The sequence below is a fragment of the Anastrepha ludens genome, chromosome 3 (assembly GCF_028408465.1).
Source record: "Anastrepha ludens isolate Willacy chromosome 3, idAnaLude1.1, whole genome shotgun sequence".
Lineage (NCBI taxonomy): Eukaryota > Metazoa > Arthropoda > Insecta > Diptera > Tephritidae > Anastrepha > Anastrepha ludens.
The window spans coordinates 133158898-133179221 of NC_071499.1; the positions used below are offsets into that span (position 1 = coordinate 133158898).

A 20324-nucleotide genomic window follows, 5' to 3' on the forward strand; every position below is an offset into this window, starting at 1 on the left:
ACATCAGTTTTGTCCATCTGCAGCCTCTCTCAGCCTGCCAAGCTCGCTTGTGGGTAGTAGTTACCCATTTGCTAACCGTGGCCGTGATGGCCGCAGAGGGGAGTGGCAAAGCGGGCTCTGGGCCAAAGAAGTTGGCCTCAGAGCCCATCTTAGCTAAGGAGTCAGAGGTCTCGTTACCCGCGATACCCACGTGTCCCGGGACCCATGTTAGCATCAGGCTATTATGTCTGCCGACATAGTTCAGCCTGGATTTACAGGACTTCACTACCCCTGATGTGGTTTGAGGGCTGTCTAAGGCCATAAGCGCTGCTTGGCTGTCGCTGCAGACACATATAGATCTGCCTCTCCATCGTTTTTCCACAACAAAGTTCATCGCTTCTTGAACTGCATACACCTCCGCTTGAAACACAGATGCATGCATTCCAAGAGCAAAGTGCAGTTCTGTCCCGCTGGATTTCACGTAGACCCCAGAGCCGGAGCCATGCTCGGTCCTGGAGCCATCCGTAAAAATGCGAAAACAGTGTTTGCCGGGCTCATTTTCTGAGTCTCCCCACAACTGAGCCTCTGGTAGCACTACACTGTATCTCTTTTCAAGTACGACCCTTGATGGCATGGAGTCAAGGGGCATGGAGAGAATCGTTGGATCGATGTCCATGCCTTCTCTGTGTTCCAATGCCGGACAAGGGCCGTACCAGTTCCCACTGTGTTTCAGTCTGCAGATGGCCTTCAAGGCCTCTCCTCGGATGAAAGCATCAAGTGGTGGTAAACCAATCAGAGCATCTAGTGCCGGGCCTGAAGTAGTCGGAAAAGCTCCGGTGCAACAGATGGCCACAGTGCGTTGTAGTCTCGATAAGGTCCTCCTGACTCCCACTAGGGAGAGTCTGCTCATCCAGACCACTGATGCATAGGTGATAATGGGTCTTATCATAGCCGTGTAGATCCATAGGACCTTGCTAGGAGAGAGACCCCACGTTTTCCCAAAGACGCCTTTGTTTCAACGTGTGATTTCCATAGGAGCTTGCTATCGAGGATTACTCCAAGATATTTGATTTCCTTGGATAGCTGGATTGTGACTCCTTTTAGCTTTGGCAGAACGAGTCCATCAAGCTTCCTCCTTCTGGTAAAGAGGACAATACCAGTCTTGGCGGGATTTGCCGACAGCCCGTTCGCACAGCACCAAGTGTCAATCCGATCCAGAGTTTTCTGCACTTTCCTGCAGATGTTCGTAAGCGATGAGCCTGTTACCAAACAAGCAACATCGTCCGCATATGCTTGTGCGTAGACTCCCGAATCGTTTAAGGTGGTGAGTAGAGGATCGATTACCATGCACCAGAGCAACGGAGACAGCACACCGTCTTGGGGGCAGCCTCTGTTAACCCCAGATGACACCAGCAGATCTTCCTCTGCTCGCACCGAAATGATTCTTTGGGCCAGCATCGAACGAATCCAATTTACTAGCACCCGGTCTACGCCGTGCCTACTAGCAGAGTTACACATACTATCAAAAGTGGCATTATCAAACGCCCCCTCTATGTCTAAAAAGATACCCATAGCGTAGTCCCTCCTGTCGATGGCCAGCTCTACCCTAGCAACAAGGTTTTGCAGTGCCGACTCGCAGGATTTTCCACTCTGATAGGCATGCTGAAATAGAGACAGAGGGTGAGCCTTCAGCGACTTCTGACGTATGCGCAGTTCCACCAGTCGTTCGAGACTTTTCAGCATGAAAGAGGTCATGCTGATGGGTCTAAAGCTTTTGGGGCTGGTGTAGTCGTCTTTTCCAACCTTTGGGATGAAAGCGACCCTCACCATCCTCCAAGAGCGTGGTATGTAAGCCAGTGCCAGGCATGCCGAGAAGATTTTCTTCAGGGCTGCTGTCACGAACTCTGCACCCTCCTTCAGCATGGCAGGAAATATACCATCTGGTCCGGGCGACTTGTAGTCGCCAAAAGATTTGATGGCAAATCGAATGGCGGCCTCATTCACCACAGATCTGGCAACGAACCAGTCATGCCGAGAAGGTGTAGCAGCTCTGACAACTGCCTCTATCAATAAGGGCTGTTGCCGGCTGATGCTTATCTGATTACCAGGAAAGTGAGACTCCATCAGCAAGCTGAGTGTCTCACTTTTCCGCTCCGTGAAGGAGCCATCAGATTTCCTAAGTGACCCCAGCTTTGCCGTTGGGTCCCTTTTCAGGATCCTAACCAGTTTCGCCGTGTCACTCAGAGATTCAATACCGCTGCAGAATTCCCTAAATGAGGCTCTTTTCGATTCCCGAATAAGCCTCTTGTAGTTCTTCTGAACATCACGGTATCGCTCCCAGTCCTCTGCAAGGTTAGTCTTGAGGGCCCGGTTTAGAAATTTTCTCGACTCGCGCCTCAGCATCTGGAGCTCTCGATTCCACCAAGGAACGGGAGTCCGGCTGGGGAGAGGTCGAATTGGACAGGCTGACTCAAAACATTCGGTTAGGGCAGCGTTGAGTTTCTCAACAGCCGCCTCAATGGCCTGTTCTTTTCGAAGTCTTGGTGGCGCAACGCCAAGGTCCCGCAACGCCTCCCTAAACTTCTGCCAGTCTGTTTTTCTTGGGTTTCTAGAGGGCAATGGCATTTGTGCCTCCTCGCCACACTGAAACTCAATATACCTGTGGTCCGAGCACGAATCTTCGGCAAGAACCCTCCAGTTCTTGATTGACCACCCAAGTTTTGAGTTTGATAGGGTTAGATCAATCACCTCCTGTCTTCTAGCCGTTACAAACGTTGGCTGTGAGCCCTTGTTTTGTATGTCTAGGCAGGAGGACGCGATAAATTCGAATAGTCGAGAGCCCCGTCCATTGCACTTGCTGCTGCCCCAGATTGTATGCTGGGCATTAGCATCGCAACATAGGATGAGGCCTAGACTGCGCCGCTCACAGAACCTCACGAGACTAGTGGCCTTCCCGGGTGGTGGCCCTTCCAGAGCATCGTAAGGAAAGTAAGCAGATGCAATCACAAACTTCGACCATCCGCGTCTACCTCTATAACACACCTCAGCCGCTACCAGGTCTTGGCAACAGAATTGCTCAAGACCCGTCACAGTGAGATGGGATGATACTATAAGACCGGTCCTAGGTCTGCTAGAACTCCTGTCATATAGTAACGTGTCCCCTTTCAGCGCACTTAAGCCACAGAGACGGCCCCTAAAGACCCAGGGCTCTTGCACTGCTGTTATGTGGGGTAATGTGTGCAAAAGCCAGCTGATGCGTCGGGTTATTGCCTCCGGTCCGGAAGCCAACGCGAAGGGCTATAAGACAAAGGACGGCATCATAAAGGTGACGTGCGCGTCTCTGGCCAACTTCGAGTGGATCAGGACCGTGGTCAATAACGTGCCCCCCATGGGGTGGTCAGGCCCCAGTTTTCCAATCATAGCCACAGGTCGTGGGCCAGCAGCCTTCTCGCTATAGGATGGCTTGGCCGCACCCTCGGATGTGCCTGGGCGAAGGTCCAGCTCCCGATCCTCCCGTGACGTAGATTTCGCCAGGCAGACAGCTGTGCTGGACATTTTGTCGAGGCGCCGATAGAGACGTGGCTCAGCAGAACCTTTTTCCCGCCACATTGACTGGCGCCAAGACCGCGCTCGTACCTTGGAGGGTCGTGGCTCGGTCATTGGCGGCAACCGCAGGGCAGGGAGGTGTGCTGCTTTCAGCGGCCGTCTTTCTCCGCTTGCCTCGAGAGCGAGACAACTTGGGAGTGCCTGTGCCCACCGAAGACTCGGTAGCTTCCGTGGGTGTCACTTCCGCTGACCGAGGTCGTTTGGAAGACACAGACGCAGAAGGGCCGGCAGAGCCACATGAGGATTTCTCCCGCATGAGCTCTGCCCGCCGCTTTCTTCTCTTCCTCCTTGCCGCGCTCTTCGATTTCCCTGCTTCTTTGGGAGGTCGTGCAGCCACCGAAGAGACCTCACAACTCAGGCCCTCAGAAGCAGGGAAACGTTTTTCAGACTCTGAAGGAGAGGAGATTGCGATAGCAACCCCCGTCTCCTCCAGGATGCGCTCTCGCTCGTAGAGCTGAGAGACTTGGGTAATGGTTGGGGCCTCCAGAATCCATGCCCCTGCCGCCGAAGCGGGTGGATTGCCACTTGTGTGGATTCCACCTGGAGTAATAGATCCTTTGTTTTCCATTACCTTTTTTGGTTTTTTTTCGGGACTCCTCCCTAGCCAGTTTGGTTCGCGGATGGCACCCTGATTCTATGCCAACTTTGAGTCATCACACGAGTGTTGAACCCACCCCATCAGGGAAGGCCACTCTTGTGATGCCAGGGCTCCCTATCCACCACCTGGGACGCGCCCGATGGGAGATCAGGCAACTCAGATTGCAAAGTTTTCCTCCGGCATTGCACTCTTAGCGAATCTGCCCATACTTCGCATCCGTATAAGAGAATCGAGTTCGTCGTGTCCATTAAAAGTTTTCGCTTGCTCTGCGTTGGACAACCAAGGTTTGCCATGAGGTTACTTAACATGCCGCTTACTTTGGCAGCTCTTGTGGCAGCATGGTTTATATGCGCCCAGTAGGTTAGTCTTATGTCTAATTGCACTCCTAGGTACTTGACTACTCTTTTTGTCGATAAAATGGTATCAAGAACTTGTATGTCTAATTCTAATGGGATATGTCTGTACGTTAGAAGGATTAGCTCTGTTTTCTCTGTGGCCAGCTTTAATGATGCCTGTCGGAGAGGCCGCAGCTGTTCTCTACGGCTTCGCTAAGCCTATGCTTTATACAGCATACATAACACGGTCTATAAGCGGACGCTAATGTTGGGTCTCCCTTTCCCTTATTGATTAGTACTAGTTTTTGTTTTTTCCATATTTCTGGAAAAATTCCTTCTTTTAGGCATGCGTTGTATATGTTTAGTAGCAAAAAAGGGCGTTCGATTGCCAAGAGTTTCAATATTTCTGCAACTATGCCATCTGGTTCTGGCGCTTTATTGGTCTGGTGCTAGACGCAAGTGAAAATGCATACGCTGCCGTATCATATTTTCGTATTGAAGCTGGTGGTCACATGGTCAGTAGGTTGGTAGCAGCTAAAGTAAAGGTCGCTCTCAATACCGCGACTGGAACTACAAGCTGCGGCAACTGGTGCATGTTCAACAAACATGGTTGAGGAAGCATATTGTGTAAAATTTTAGAAGCGTTGCATCTGGAGCGACTCAAAAACCGTTCTAAAGTGGCTTCATTGTGATCCGCGCAAATTTCAACAATTTGTAATGTTTTGTATCGCTGAAATCCAAGAAGCAACTGCTATCAGTGAATGGGGTTGGATACCAACAAAAATGAATGTCGCTGATATCGCTACGAAAACGAAGCCTTGCATTGAGGTAGCTCATCAGTGGATAAATAGTCCCGCTTTCCCTACTTTATCTATTAAAGAGTGGCCGGAACAAGAAGATCTGAGTACGGTGAACACTAGCGAATTTCGAACTAAGCTTCGAATTCACAACGTGCGAAAGGTAAATATCAACTTTGAATATTTTTCGAATTGGATTCGACTATAGAGAGCTATAGAAAACTGTGTGCTTTACATCGAAAAACTTAAACAACGGCTCCAAGTCACATCGGAAGGCAGTCATCTAACCGCATATCATTTTCGGCGCGCAAAACTGTTTATTTTTAAGACAATCCAAATGGAACATTTTGATGACTTGTCATTGCTTAAAGTTGGTAAGCCTGTATGTAAAACTGGTCCGCTACGAAACCTGCAAGTTTATATGGACGACGAGCATCTTATTCGCGTGAAAAATAGGGCAGCATATTTTCAGTCATGCGACCAGCCTCAATGTGATTTCATTGTTCTACCATCAGGACATCGAGTAACCTATCTTATAGTAGATCACTATCATCAACGCTTTTACCATATTCAGCACGAGACAGCCTTGAATGAGGTAAGATAATTGTTTTTTATACCAAAACTGCGATCGTTATTTAAACCTGTGAGGCGAAATTGCCATACCTATGTGTAAAATCGCGAACGCCGGTCCGTAAGCTCCACAAATGGCGCAATTACCCATAGCCCGGCTTGCCGCATTCTCTCGTCCTTTTACGTATGTTGGGATTGATTATTTTGGGCCGATCTTAATTACTGAATACCGCAAGGCGAAGAAGAGTTGGGGAGTATTGCGGCCCTGCCTGACAATAAGAGCTATACACATAGAAATAGCCCATTCTCTAAGTACTGGCTCCTGTCTAATGTGCATGTGAAATTTCATTGCTCGCCGTGGCTGCCCTGTTGAAATGTATAGCGATAACGGCACGAATTTTCGCGGTGCTGATAGCTTTTTAAAAGAAGAGTTGCCTAAACTTAATACTTCTATCGTAGAACGTGATCTTGCTCACAAAGGTATCGCCTGGAAGTTTAATCCACCAGCTGCACCTCACATGAATGGAACATGGGAACGCCTAATAAGAACAACAAAGGCAGTGCTCTATGTATGTGTAAGATTTCGCCGTCGCAGAGATTCTCTGATGAAAGTTTATGTTCGGCTTTGCTGGAGGTGGAGATGATCATTAATTCTCGACCGCTGACATATTTATCGCTCGACTATGAGAACCGGGATCCGATTACCCCAAACCATTTTTTATTGGGCAGTTCAAATGGAGCCAAGCCGTTTTGTAAACCTGAAGAAATTAGCTTAAAAATTTACGTCAAAGCGAGATGTTTGCGAATTTGTTCTGGCGTCGATGGGTACGCGAAATGATTCCATCACTTACACGTCGCAGTAAATGGTTTGAAAAAGTGAATCCCATAAGTAAGGGTGACATCGTATTGATTGGCGATGAAATTGCGCAAAGGAACACTTGGCTAAAAGGTATAGTCGTCGAAACAACGATGGCAAAATATGGACAAGTAAGGCGAGCTAAAGTAAAAACGAGGCAAGGTGTTTTAGAACGACCAGCAGTAAAGCTTGCAGTGCTCGACATCGGCAAAGACAAGGCAAGCTCCGAAGATTCGACCACTTACCGGGGGACATTGTTGCCGACTTAAGCAACCTTCAAAAATTTACGAAATAGAGCAACTCTGCGCGAAATTATCACTTGCCATTATAACTTAGCTTTACTCTTTTATTTCGCTCATTTCATTTTTATCGGCGCACGCGGATACATATAAGACCCAATTGAAAGAAATAAAGAATAAGAGAGGAAACTAAGGTAAATAAAAACTGAAATACAATTATATAATGAATTGTAAAAATATGTAAAAACTAAAAGAATAAAATAAATACCTTTACCGGTTTTTTAAGGCTTCAATCAAAGAAGCTATTGAAAATTAGAATCCTCCTATTTTTTGCCACAGCGACCTTAAATTCTCACTGAACAACTGCTTTTCAGTTTCATCTTGGTTTAAAATGAAACGTGCTTAAGCCAGCACTGGAAAACTGGCATTCAACCGGAAATTTGTCACAAAAGAATACTATAATTGTATGTGCTTAGTTAAGTTTAAAAAACTAAGAGTTTCATTTCATACTCTAAAACAGCTCCGGGTAAATTACATTACGATTATATTAAATTAAGAGGTCCTGTTTAGCTTCCAATTTGAAATTTAAAATGCGCATATAAATAAATGGATTTGAAACAAAATATCTTTTCGGTTCAAACTGTTTTATATTTTAAATTAAAATTGAGATGCATTAAAGTAAGTTAAAGTAGGTAGAGTGTAGTTGTAAAATTTAAATTATTAAGACTTTTTACATAATTAGTGTGCAGCTGACCGAAAAATTCGACAAGTTTTGTATTTATATAAGCTCTTTTAAAACTTTTTGCTGAAGTTTGAACTCCAAAATTTCGCTCCAACCACACTTCTCACGCCAATGCTATTATTAGAGTATTTCAACTTCCTGTTTCGCTACTGCGCCATAATCTTGTTTTGTTGTCTGTAGTTTTTCTCATTCTTGAAACAATTTCCCATGGATGAACCACCTTTGTTAGTATATTCAAGGCAAAAGACCAAGCTATTTTTGATTGCCATATAATTATATTATAATTTGTTAGTTAACTGCTAGCATAGGTTTGACTATATGAGCTTCTTTAGGTATATTAATGCAGGAGTATTATTTGTACGAGTATATAAATGAACGTGGGTTTGATTTTCATAATAACTAATATTTTAAGTACAACTAAAACATGAGTACACATCTATCTGGAAATTGAAGTCTTTTATAAAATCTGCGGTACTGTTTTACACTATCAGCTTAGATTAAATATTGCCGCTTATGTTAATTTAGTATACTCAAACAGATCTACGCAGTACCAGAATCATTCTTAACTTCATTTGTAAAACTATCTACATATAGCAAATAAGGAGGTGTGATCCTCAATTCATTTTAATAAGTATGGGATTCGCTTCTAAAGCCACATAAATTAGTATATGGATATATTCATGTATGTATGTATGATTGTACGCATTATATTTATGTAAATATGTTAATGAATCGCTGAAAAAGGCAATTGCTGTTTTCTCAAGCTCAAGTAGATAAGGCAGATTGTCAAGCAAACGGATCACGGAGGGCAGGTAAAGCTTGCTTTTAAGGGGGTAGTATGGTTAATTCGGTGTAAAACAAGCATATTTTTCGAAATTTTTTTTGTCGACACAGTTGATTTATTCAAAATTTTAAAATTACTTCATTATAAAGTCATATTTAAAGAATATTGTGTGAAATTTTCATTGATTTTTATGAAGAAATGAGTTGGTGGCAGCGAATCTTCGCGGACGTCTCATAAAAAAGTTTTATTGCGGTGTCCCTCAGAACTCATTACTGGATCAACTAAAATCAAAAAACCAAATTGATTTCATCAGCTAATAAAGTTTCGCAGGTAACAACGTCGAATTTTTTTTTTTTTTTTTTTTTTTTAATTTTTTAAAGCGCTTTGAAGTCAAAACACCGATTTTTCATAAAAAAAACTTGAAAACTTTGTTGTTTTAAAATATGACAAAATTTAAAAAAAAAAAAAACTCGACGTCATTACCTCGTGAATAAAGTAAAGAAACAAAAAAACCAAATTTGAAAAGAATCGGTGCAGTAGATATGAATCTACAGTGGACACCGACCGTAAAAAAGGCAAGTGTGAGAAAAACGCGTTTAAAGATTTGTGAAGATTTTTACAGCGTGAAATCCGGTTGGAGAGGTAGATACTTAATCCTTTGTGTCTTTGTCAATTTTACTCTAATGCACTTCAAACTTTCACACAATAATCTTAAGATGTTATAGAATAATTTAAAAAAAAAAAAAAAAAAAAAAATGAAAAAAAAAAAATACCTACTACCCCCTTAAGCAGCTTCTTAAATTATCCAAACATACCACGAATTTCAGAAAACTAAACATGTAACTAAAGGGTTCTAAATACATAAATTTATATCTATATGCATATGTTTGTTTGTAAATGCACGAATAGCAATGCCATACATATTCAACGAAGCATACGCAAACGTGACTAAATGGCTATAATAAAAACCACGCTTCCATAAATTAATACATATGTATGTGTGCTCCTAATATTGATCTAGAATATGTATATTAGACTGGCCGCAGCTTGTATGGAGAAAAATAAAAATTGAAAACCCAAAAGTTTTCGGGTCATAAAACATGAGGTTAGATGCAATAAAGAACGGTATATTTTTTTAGCCCGATCCGATGATGTCTAACCGTGCCCATTTGATCCCAAAGTATGGAAAATTTGAAAAAATCACAATTTTTACTAATTTTTTTTCGTTTCCAATCTTTTTGTTCGAATCTTATATTTATTGATGTGATGCGATTTTAATTAATGATCTTGTTTACTTTATTGCGGTATGGCCCAATTTATATCGCGAAAGCCACCTGACAAAATGCGCTTTCAGCACACATAACTGATTAGTGATACGTGGAAAATATTTCACCGTCAGTTGACTAGTAGAAATTGTGTTTTATGAACGGTGTGTTGAGTCAGCTGCTAAATGAAATAATTATTTTTAAATTTTATGCAAAGGTACTTTTTAAATAATTTTTCACACTTCACTATAATAATAAAAATAAAAATTTGTTTCATAATCAACACTTTGGCGATCACTAGTGTTCGCTGAATACGCTAAAAGTTTTGAATTTTTACTCGACATTTGAATTAGTAGGCTTTAACATTGCATTCTTATTCAGTGTGAATTTTTTTCTCGATATTTGAATTGGTAGGCTATGGGCATTGCATTTTTATTCAGTTTCAGTTGTCTTATGCGTTTAATAGTACAAAAGTAATTAGTTAGTGAAAAAATGAGTTCAAAATCATTTTCAGGCATTCCGAAAAAAAGATTACCTTCTGATCAAAAAATATTTCTTGTGGGTGAATGTGAAAGTGTTATTTTGGGGGCCAAGTTGCCATCAATGAAACAGGTGCTCCAATTATTGAATTACAAAATGAGGCACGAAAACTTGACTTTGGAAAGCAGTATGAAATACACGATTGGTGCCACGATTGAATTTTGGAAAAAAGCTAAAATTCCCACGGCGCAAGAAAAAAATTGTATTAAAAAACTTAAAAATCTTTACTAAGAATTCAGAAATTTACAAAAACATTCCAAGACTCCTAACGAGAAGTGTCGTAAAAATGAAGCAGAGTTTAAGGATAAAATTGAAAACTTCATATTTGACATTGCAGCCATGGATGCCCTAGGTATAATGAAGGAGAGATTATCGTCGCAGACAAGCTCAAGAGATTATTAATGGATTAAATGTAATGGTTTTACTGAATATGTTTATAAGATTTTGGATTCTTGACCTTTCTTTTTACTTGTTTGTAGATTCCCGACATTTTTGTCCTTCACTGGGATGGCAAGCTGCTTGTAGAAATCCAAGGCACAGAAAAGAAAGATAGATTGTCTCTCGTTGTCACAGGAGAAAATATGGAAAAACTGCTGGATACCAAAAATTGAAAGTTCAACGGGAGATGCAATAGCTGCAGAAATACATAATTTTTTGTGCAAATTGTATCATTTGATACAACAGCTGCTAATACGGGAGTTAATAATGGAGCAGCGTTCTTGCTTGAAAAAAGGTTGGGCCGAAATCTACTTTTCTTTCCCTGTCGTCACCATGTTAGTGAGTTGCTAGTCAAAACAGTGTTCGAACTAAATTTTGGCAAATCATCAGCACCGGAAGCTCCCTGTCGTTGCTCTTTGTTGGGGAAGACGTACCAAATTTTTCCCAAGTACGGTCACCTGGTGCAACATCACACGCAAGGTTTATGTCGAAGTGCCTATATTGCTACAAAACGTTTCTGTTCCGCGAGCAATTCGTATTAACGACTTCAGAGATAAAGAGTCTAAGAAGCGTTTGTATTTTTTAACCTGCATCTACGTTCCATATTGGTTTCGTTGTGTGGATCCAATAGCTGCTCCACAAAATGACCTTAAGCTCATTCAAGATGTGATTGTATATTTCGATAAGAATGTATCCAATGCCTTGCTACATAAAATTAAAAATCATTTATGGTATTTGTCGGAAGAGGCGGTTGGCCTTTCATTTTTTGATGATCAAATTCCTACACATTTTAAGCGAAAAATGGTGGAAGCAATTACTAGCGATAACCAAAAGGAAGATGCTGTTCCAAAGAGAGTTGTTGCAACAATGCCAGAAATAACGCTTTACGGCAGCAAGAATATAAACGATTTTATTTCATCAAGAACTAAAACATTCTTTACCCGCTTAGGAATTGAAACAAGTTTTTTGGAATCAGATCCTTCAACATGGTAAGAAAGTGAAGACTATATAGCAGGAAAACGAATTTGTCAGCATTTGTCTGTAGTTAATGACGCTGCAGAGAGAGCATTGAAATTGATCACAGACTACAACAGATCGCTTCCTTATAATGAGGAAGATAAACAGTACTTACTGCAAGTTGTTGAGCACTACAGGCAATTGTATCCGTCTTACACCAAAACATCTCTCATTAAATAGACAATCTAATTATTTAATTAAAATTTTATTAAATTAAAATAAATTATATAAATGAAGTTAAATTATATATATATTAAGTATATATGTACATATTAAATTAAATTAAATTAATATATATAAATTGGAAACAAAAAAAAATTTTGTAAAAATTGTGATTTTTTGAAATCGTCCGTACTTTGGGATCAAATGGGCACGGTTAGGCATCATCGGATCAGGTTAAAAAATTACACCGTTTTTCATTACTCCTAACCTCATGTTTTAAGACCCGAAAATTTATGGATTTCCACAAAAAAAAAGTTACGGCCAGTCTAATGTATATATTTACATATTTGGGGCCAATCTTGCTACGCAATCTAGGGATATTAAAACCAAATAAATAAGTATAGTTATGAATATGAATTCACTTATTTTTTGAGTTTATTATTTTTATTTTATTAATTATTTGTTCAATGTCACATAATCCCTTAACATCTATAGTAGAACAATTGGGTCTGTGTAGGCTGATTCGTATTCATATACCCTCTATGTATTTCTTTCAAATATATGCTCGGTAGGATTATTTTTTAAATCATTTTTCATATTTAACACACATACACATAGAACATAACACAATATCAAGCCATTACAATTTTGGCGCTTTAAATCCATGCTTATTTTCATCGCCAGAATACAGCAACAAAACTGGAATTTAAAATGAAATTCAGAAAGAAGTATTTAATCATGAAACAAAACAACGTTCGTTAAACTTTTTAAACACTCCGAGAAACATCTAACCGAAAATAAAGAAAATATAAATACACAGCAAAACAAGACCAGAAATTAAAGACTAAACAGGAGAACTGCAAAAAAAAAAAAAAAAATGAAGTAACTCTGTGTACGTATGCCTACATATATGTAGGTGTGTATATAGATAGTAGATATACATATGTAATCTTTCAAACACACTCACACGGTACGTATCTAACTTAATGTGCTTCAAGGTTAGGCGGAAAGCAACAGAATCGACAAAAAATAACAACCGCCACTAAACCAAAATCAACAACAACACAAGAGCAATATTAACAATAACAAAACGAACGCCAAATTAACAACATAGAACAACATGAAAAACACCGGCAGCGGCAGCAAGAGAAATGATGAAACAAAACAACGAATTCTATTTTGTGTGTGTTGATTTTCGGCGATATGGTGATTTGTTCGCTAAGGGGGATATTCGATGTTCTCTTTGAGGCTCGCGATGTACAGAGGGTCAGAAATAATAGCTGAATCAGTGGTCGCTTCGCAAGGGACACAGAGCTGGTGGGGGCGGGTGGATTTAATTATAAATGCCAAACGAGATATTTGCTTTGCAGAAAAAAATAGTCTTATTAAATGCGAGTGTGAAAAATAAATTTGAAATATGAAATGAAAAAGTGTAATTCAAGGCCCGAAAACAATATATCATATATACTATACATACTCGTATATAGGGGTGGGACTATTCGAATAAAAATTATTCGAATAATAAAATCTTTTATTCGAGAGGTATTCGTAATTCGAATAATATTTATTCGAATTTTTTATTCGTTTATTCGAATAATGCTATTCGAATACCTCACTATTCGAATACCTCACTATTCGAATACCTTACTATTCGAATACCTTACTATTCGAATACCTTACTATTCGAATACTTCACTATTCGAATACTTCACTATTCGAATATTTTTGGTAAATATTTATTTAGATTAGCGGACTACTAATCGGTTTATGTAATATACAAGTGCATGCACCATGAGAAGGGCCAATGTAATTTTTATATTTTTAAAAGCATTTTCTCCCTGATGTAAATGAATATATAGTGAGGTATTCGAAGAGTAAGGTATTCGAATAGTAAGGTATTCGAATAGTGAGGTATTCGAATTATTTGAAACGAATAGTATTATTCGTTTTATTCGAATAATGAACTATTCGAATTATTTGAAACGAATAGTATTATTCGTTTTATTCGAATAATGTTTATTCGAATATTATTCGAAAATAATCCCACCCCTACTCGTATAATAATCCTACAGAAATTATTCGAAAGTTGTAATCATAGTCCGGATTGATAACATCTTACCTATAATACGTTTACCGCATCCTAGTTATTATATCAAAGTATTTTAGAACTTTGTCATTGTTAGTACATGAAGTTGTGGAACACATGACCCAGCTTTATACAGTATACATACATATGTATATGCATATTCTATGAAGTTGATAAGAAGCATCGAATTTTAAATAAATTCCAAAGCACAAAAGCAATTTATTTCGGCCATATGGTTAAACAAAATGTTATGTGCATGTGTACGTGCGAACATGTACTAAAAATACATGTGTGTGCGTGCATGGGTGTGTTTCTGTACGTATGGATGTATAATTGTAATCGGGTTGAAGTGTACATTCATTTTAATTTGGAAAAGTGTTTTTACTTATACAGATTTTTCTGCCAGACCTTTAGTTATCCACCATGGCAGCCAGGGAAATTAATCCTCTGACAAGAGTCGGATTCCAAATGTATTTTATTTATTTGTTGAAACAAAAATATGATCAATAAATATGTCAGTGAGAGAGTTTTCTTACCATTTACCAAATTATGCTACCGATCAGCTTCCATTCAAGTTGCTTGATTTTTCCGTTTCTTCGAGTTTCATATTTTGCATTCCTGATCAACTATTGTGTCTGTATGTATCATAATCATAAAAACATAAAATCTCTTTATAACCATTTTCTCAGTATAGCGAATAGCAAATGACTTGTCCAACAATCCAAATCGATCGAAGAACGAATTGACAGAAAAATACGTATTAAAGTCTTCATCCACCCATATGTCTCAACCAGTTCCATTCCGCATTTTTTAGTGTTGTGGCAGAACGAATGTCTATGCTTTTCGAATCATTAACTTTGATCCCCAAGTGCATAACAACTTAGGTTCAGACAAAAAATTACATTCATATGCGTGTGTATAAGTACGTAGATGCTAATAATTATGAATGTATGTATGTACTAGTCTAATAATAGTTTTGTTTGGAAATTATTTTCGCATTCAAAGAACGATATCTGACTTTTCCTGGTGAAAAAAGTGGTGTGCCCTTAAAAGAACAGTCGTTTAATTTACTTATCGTAGCTTGCAGTATTGCGCAAATGTATATTTGTAAGTATTAAAGAACCATCCCCTAAATGGCACATTTACTGTTAATTTACCACCCCTGAAGGCATTATCTTCGCTTTCTTAACTACATACATGCATATGCATACACCCCTTGTGGGGCATTCCAAAGAAATAATATGCAGTTAATAAATTTTACACATACAACGCATTTAGCGCATTGTTGCATGAATTGGTTGAGAAATTCTTCGTGGATGATTTTCACTAATTGAAAAATTACAAAATTCTGCAACACTCCGGGGCACCTATGGAGTTCCCATCTTTCGAAAAGGTCAATTCATTTGATTTTTGAAATGCTGTTATCAAACCTAATGAACCGAACAGATGAGAAAATATATTTTCCCACAATCTTTTTAGATTTTATGAAAAAAATTTTTGTATAAATGTATATGTATGCATAACGAATTTTACTTAAAAGTTTTTTATATGTAAAGTTGTGAAAGTTTTGACTAGAAAGAAATGAGAGGGTACTAAAATGAATGAAAACAATAATTATGCGAAAATTTTACGCGGACATGGTTTCCGTTTCATAAGATTTTATTGTGTCAAATCGGGGATTCAGGGGCAAATGTGTGGAAGAGAGGCAGGAAGGGGCAATATGAGGTAATTAGCTGATACGTCACCAATTGGCGAACGTGCCAAACATTTAGAGAGCACGCGGCGCACATCAAACAAATTAGGAAAGAGGAGAATCTTTTTCAAATAAGAAACTGAAAAAATATGGAAAAATATTATGTACAGCTGCCTCGAATTCGAACTTATTGCTTATTTATTTTTTTATAAAAAAAAGAACGTATACCTCCGGCATGAGTTGGTTGCTGACAGAAACGCAAGTTTGTATGAATGAACTATGTACATATGCATGTACAACGGAAAAGTGTACGAGTGACACACCATTTGAATTTTCTTTAACATGGGAATGTAGATACCTACAACATATGCTTGAAATATAGATATGTAGTTGTATGTGTGCATAAATTGATGAAGGGGTGTATAAAGAAAAACACCTGTTGACGAGAGTGGACGCTGTCTCTTCCACAGAGGCACACGAATTTGTTTTGATTTTGTGGTTGCATATAAAAATTATAGCTTATTTTTGGAGTGCGCATGCAATATCGGTGCCTACCGACGGTATGACAAAGTCATTGATATTAGTGTAACAAATTTTAATATTTAGGTACTTACCATTTTAAATGGTCCAATCCATATCTCCTAATATATACTTAATTTTGTGCGTTTGTTTATCTTACATAAATACGTACTCATACGTATGAACGTGGGCAATCTAATTGCAATTTTCCATGTTATGATTCTGGTCACATTTATTTTAGTTATGTGTATTATTTATTGTATTTAGTATTCTTTAACTGTTGCATAACTATTTTTTGGGGCACTTGGGATCTTAAATTTTTTTCTGTATGATCCTTTTTGTATAAAAATGTAAAACAAAGACAATTTTCATCAGGCACTTTTATTTTATGAACATTGCGGTGCGAGTTATTCACCGCAAACTCCTTTATTTGGTTATCGATGTTATGTTAACAGTTTTACTTCTTTGCATCAATGACCATTCAAACCATTTGCCAACACTATCCAAAAGGCACTTCGAAAAACGCATACCGATTTTTCACCGCTTCCAAATTGAAAATCGCTTCAAATTTAACAAAGTTTAGTTCTAAACATTTCCGACGACTATCATTTAATAGATTTACTTTGGTTTTTTTTGTATAACTATGTATATATAAAGTTGTTTTTTTTTTTTTTGTTCAAAACTTAATTTAGTGTCTTTTCCAGAAACGTGCCGTCAATCCGGCCTACGAAGGCGAGCGATTTGTTGCTTTCGCGACGAGTCTAACACATTAAATAAACGCATGGGCAAATTTTGAATTTGCTTAAAGCGACAATACCTAAACTAACTGCAAAATCAACGCTGACAACGCCAACGTAGACGGTAACGGCGACGGCGCAATCGAAGTCTACGAAGGCAATTCGTTGAAGGCAATTCGTTGAGGCCAACCGATTGATTCTATTCTAACAGCGATAGCAGCACTATTTTCAATAGCAGCAACTGAAACATGGACAGCGACTGCCTTGCCTTTTAGAGAGAGTAAACATCAACCGTCAGAAGTCGAAAACGACAAAGCTTTGTTCTCGAGTGAATTGTTTGTGTATAACTTCGCTACTCCTTATGTCCATAAGAGGTTCTACCACCGCATTAGCGGTGATGGTTTAAGGTCGAAACTGTAAAATTGGCACCAACTGAGCGACTGAGAAAAAATTCACCATGGGTACGAGAACTTGTGACACAATTCGTTTACGAATTCTTATACAATCATAGATACAGCACAAATATTTTAGAACTAGTATTAACTGTGTTAAAATTCAGGAATGAAGTAAGTTGTTGGAGTAAAAAATCGATGGGAACTTCTGAGCACAGAAGAAAAGTTTCGTGTGGCTGAGATGTATTGTGGTATAAAAGTGGGAATCGCGGGATGTAGTTGCGAGCGCTTTTGCACTATTCAACGTTCGAGTCCAACGCACGATAAGAACTGAAACTATATCGCGCAGAAATAAAGCCGAATCAATTGAAGTCGGAGAAAAATGCCGAAGTAAATAGCATGCCAAGCAACAAAAAGCCAAAAGCTCTTGTGAACTGCACTTCCTCACAAAAATGAAGCTACAATCAAGCAACCTCACACAATCATGCAAAACCCAAAAACATATGAAAATGTAAACAACGAGAAACGTTTTACGAAATTTTGCGTTATGTGTTTGTACCCATGCTCATGCAATATATTTTGGATAACTTTGTATAAACGTGTTTACGCATACAAAAGCGTGTTCTCCCATGGATACTATATACATACATACATACATATGAACATAAGCATAATATAATAATAAAAATGTGTATATAACTTAGTGACCCAAACGAAACGAAGCAAACCATGTTGATTCGATCCGATCTGCGGCGAATAACACCGAACGAACTTCTGTTATAAATAAGTGTGCGTGCGTGCCTGTGTTAGGTGGTATTCGAAATACTGACGAGGAGAAATCAAAGTTTAACCATCTACAAGCTTTGGCAAATCTATTGGGTCTTTACTGGGTGAGAGAGGCAAAAGAGAAAACAAAATAGAGGCAAACGGCAATTGCAAACATATCGACGCATACAGAGAATTACACATACTTGTATATCACCTATACATACATATGTACTCGTATATGTAATTATTTACATTTGTTTGGATAGATGTGCTTATATTCGTTCATGCATTAGTTAAAAATCTGTACCTTACATGAAATTATAACAAAACTGAAAACAACCGCAAAATAACACCACTCTAAAGAAATCAACAAAATATAGTTTTAAATAATATAGTTAAAATAAAATGTTTTTGCTTGAATCGGAGAGACGTACTGCTTCGCCTTCATTGTGGTTTTTGGAGGTTTTGACAATGTTTATGTATTTTAGTCCCAATATTAGAAGATTTGGTAAAGCAAATGTTTCTACTTATACATAACTAGTTTTATTGGAGTTGCATGAACTTATGGACCAGTCTACACGACTGATCCATGAGATAATGAAAATAATAATACAAAATTAAAGCACATGAATATGCATGTATGTATATGCGCCCTTGGCAAGTGGATTCTGATTTTGTCTTACAAATGAAGTGCTCCTTTGAACAGTAAGTAAGAGTTTGTAAAAAAATTAGCGCGTTCACTTCAGTTAGGTGTTGGGCCGAGCTTCTCCTCCTATTTGTGGGGTGCGTCTTAATGTTGTTCCACAAATGAATGGACCTACAGTTTCAAGCCGACTCCGAGCAGCAAATGGTTTATTTTATGAGGGGCATTCTTACGGCAGAAATACCTTCGGAGGTTTGCCATTGCCTGCCGAGAGCCGGCCGCTTTTAAAAACAACTTCATCATTTCGTTTTAAAAGTTTTTATGACAAGCTTTTTTCAATGCAGAAATTTTTATGTTTTTGAAGTAAGTTTTGAACGTTAGATTCGCTGCCGGGTTATTTCATACAAGCATACTTACCTATGGCAGCGACCTGATCAAAATTGCAAAAAACTAAAATTCTTCAAAAAAGGCTTCTAAAACTTTTTCTTAAAAATTCAAGGAGAGTAAAAAAGTATATACATACATACTTATATGTACATACATATATTGCTTGGGGTCGCTTGTCAGCCTTGAGGATATTGTACTGACGGACAGATGAGAAAGTCGGGCCGTTAATTTAGATTTTAGTCACATACTTTTTTCACCAGCGAGATAACATAACTACAACGGAGGTGCTAACCACGACTGCTGCGCTTACTGAGGCAGCACCGACAAGTGCGGAGCGGTGAGTGGTTGCTGGGGCACCCGGCGCTGGATATGAAAATAAATCAGCAGACAAAAACAAATCCGACATAGAGAGCATGCGGGTTGGCGGTATTGTCCCCTAATATCCTCCCCTGTGTGAAACAGCTGCATCAAAAACGTAAATACATATATTTATTTAAAATTGCTCATACATGTAGTAGTAATCGGGGAGAAAAAAGTAACAATAATGTCAGTGTGGAATACGTTTAACAAACACTCGCACATTCTATGTGAGTGGGTTAAAAACATGACTTCGTTTTTTTTATCTTTTGGGTTGGTACTCGTATATACAAATATGTATACGAATTCAATCGAGAGCAAATGAAAAACGAAAATGCTTAGGCAAGAGAGCGCAAATGCCAGAATTTGCTTTTTTATTAGATATTTACGTGCATAGGGTGTGAATGTGTGCACTGTACATAAGTATGTATGTGATTACAAATTCTCTGGTTTTCGGAATTTTACTTAAAATGAGTAAGTAAACACCTCCGAAAATACATACATATTAACTTATGTTTATGTATAAATGCCGGCTTTTTCTATATATCTAGATAGTTGTAACTGTAATAGTACATGAAAACGTATATATGTATACATATTCACAATATTTTGAAGATTACAGCTTCTTCAGTTTATTTTTCTAAATTGTTTATTGATATTCAATTTATAGTGCATAATACTGAATGCTTTTGGGACAACTTATAATTCTAGGGTCAGTAATCTAGTGCGAGATTAACATTATTTCCAGCTAAACTAGGCTTAAAAGTCATATCCATCGGTATTACATTTACTTAAAAAATGTACCACAATTCAG

At 38.7% G+C, this 20324-nt stretch overlaps 1 protein-coding gene across 5 annotated transcripts in view; it reads right to left on the reverse strand.

Annotated features, from left to right (window-relative positions):
• The window catches only part of LOC128859373 (activating transcription factor 3), a 52081-nt gene extending 33922 nt beyond the window's left edge, over nt 1-18159 (reverse strand). For 3 of the 5 annotated variants that reach the window (XM_054096363.1, XM_054096362.1, XM_054096359.1), the window contains exon 1: nt 16322-17665. The gene's annotated coding sequence lies outside the window, so the exon portion shown is untranslated. Of the gene's footprint in view, nt 1-16321; nt 17666-18083 lie in introns of those variants that run through there. The other 2 variants (XM_054096360.1, XM_054096361.1) reach the window with 2 other exon arrangements.
• Between the last annotated feature and the right edge of the window lie 2165 nt (nt 18160-20324).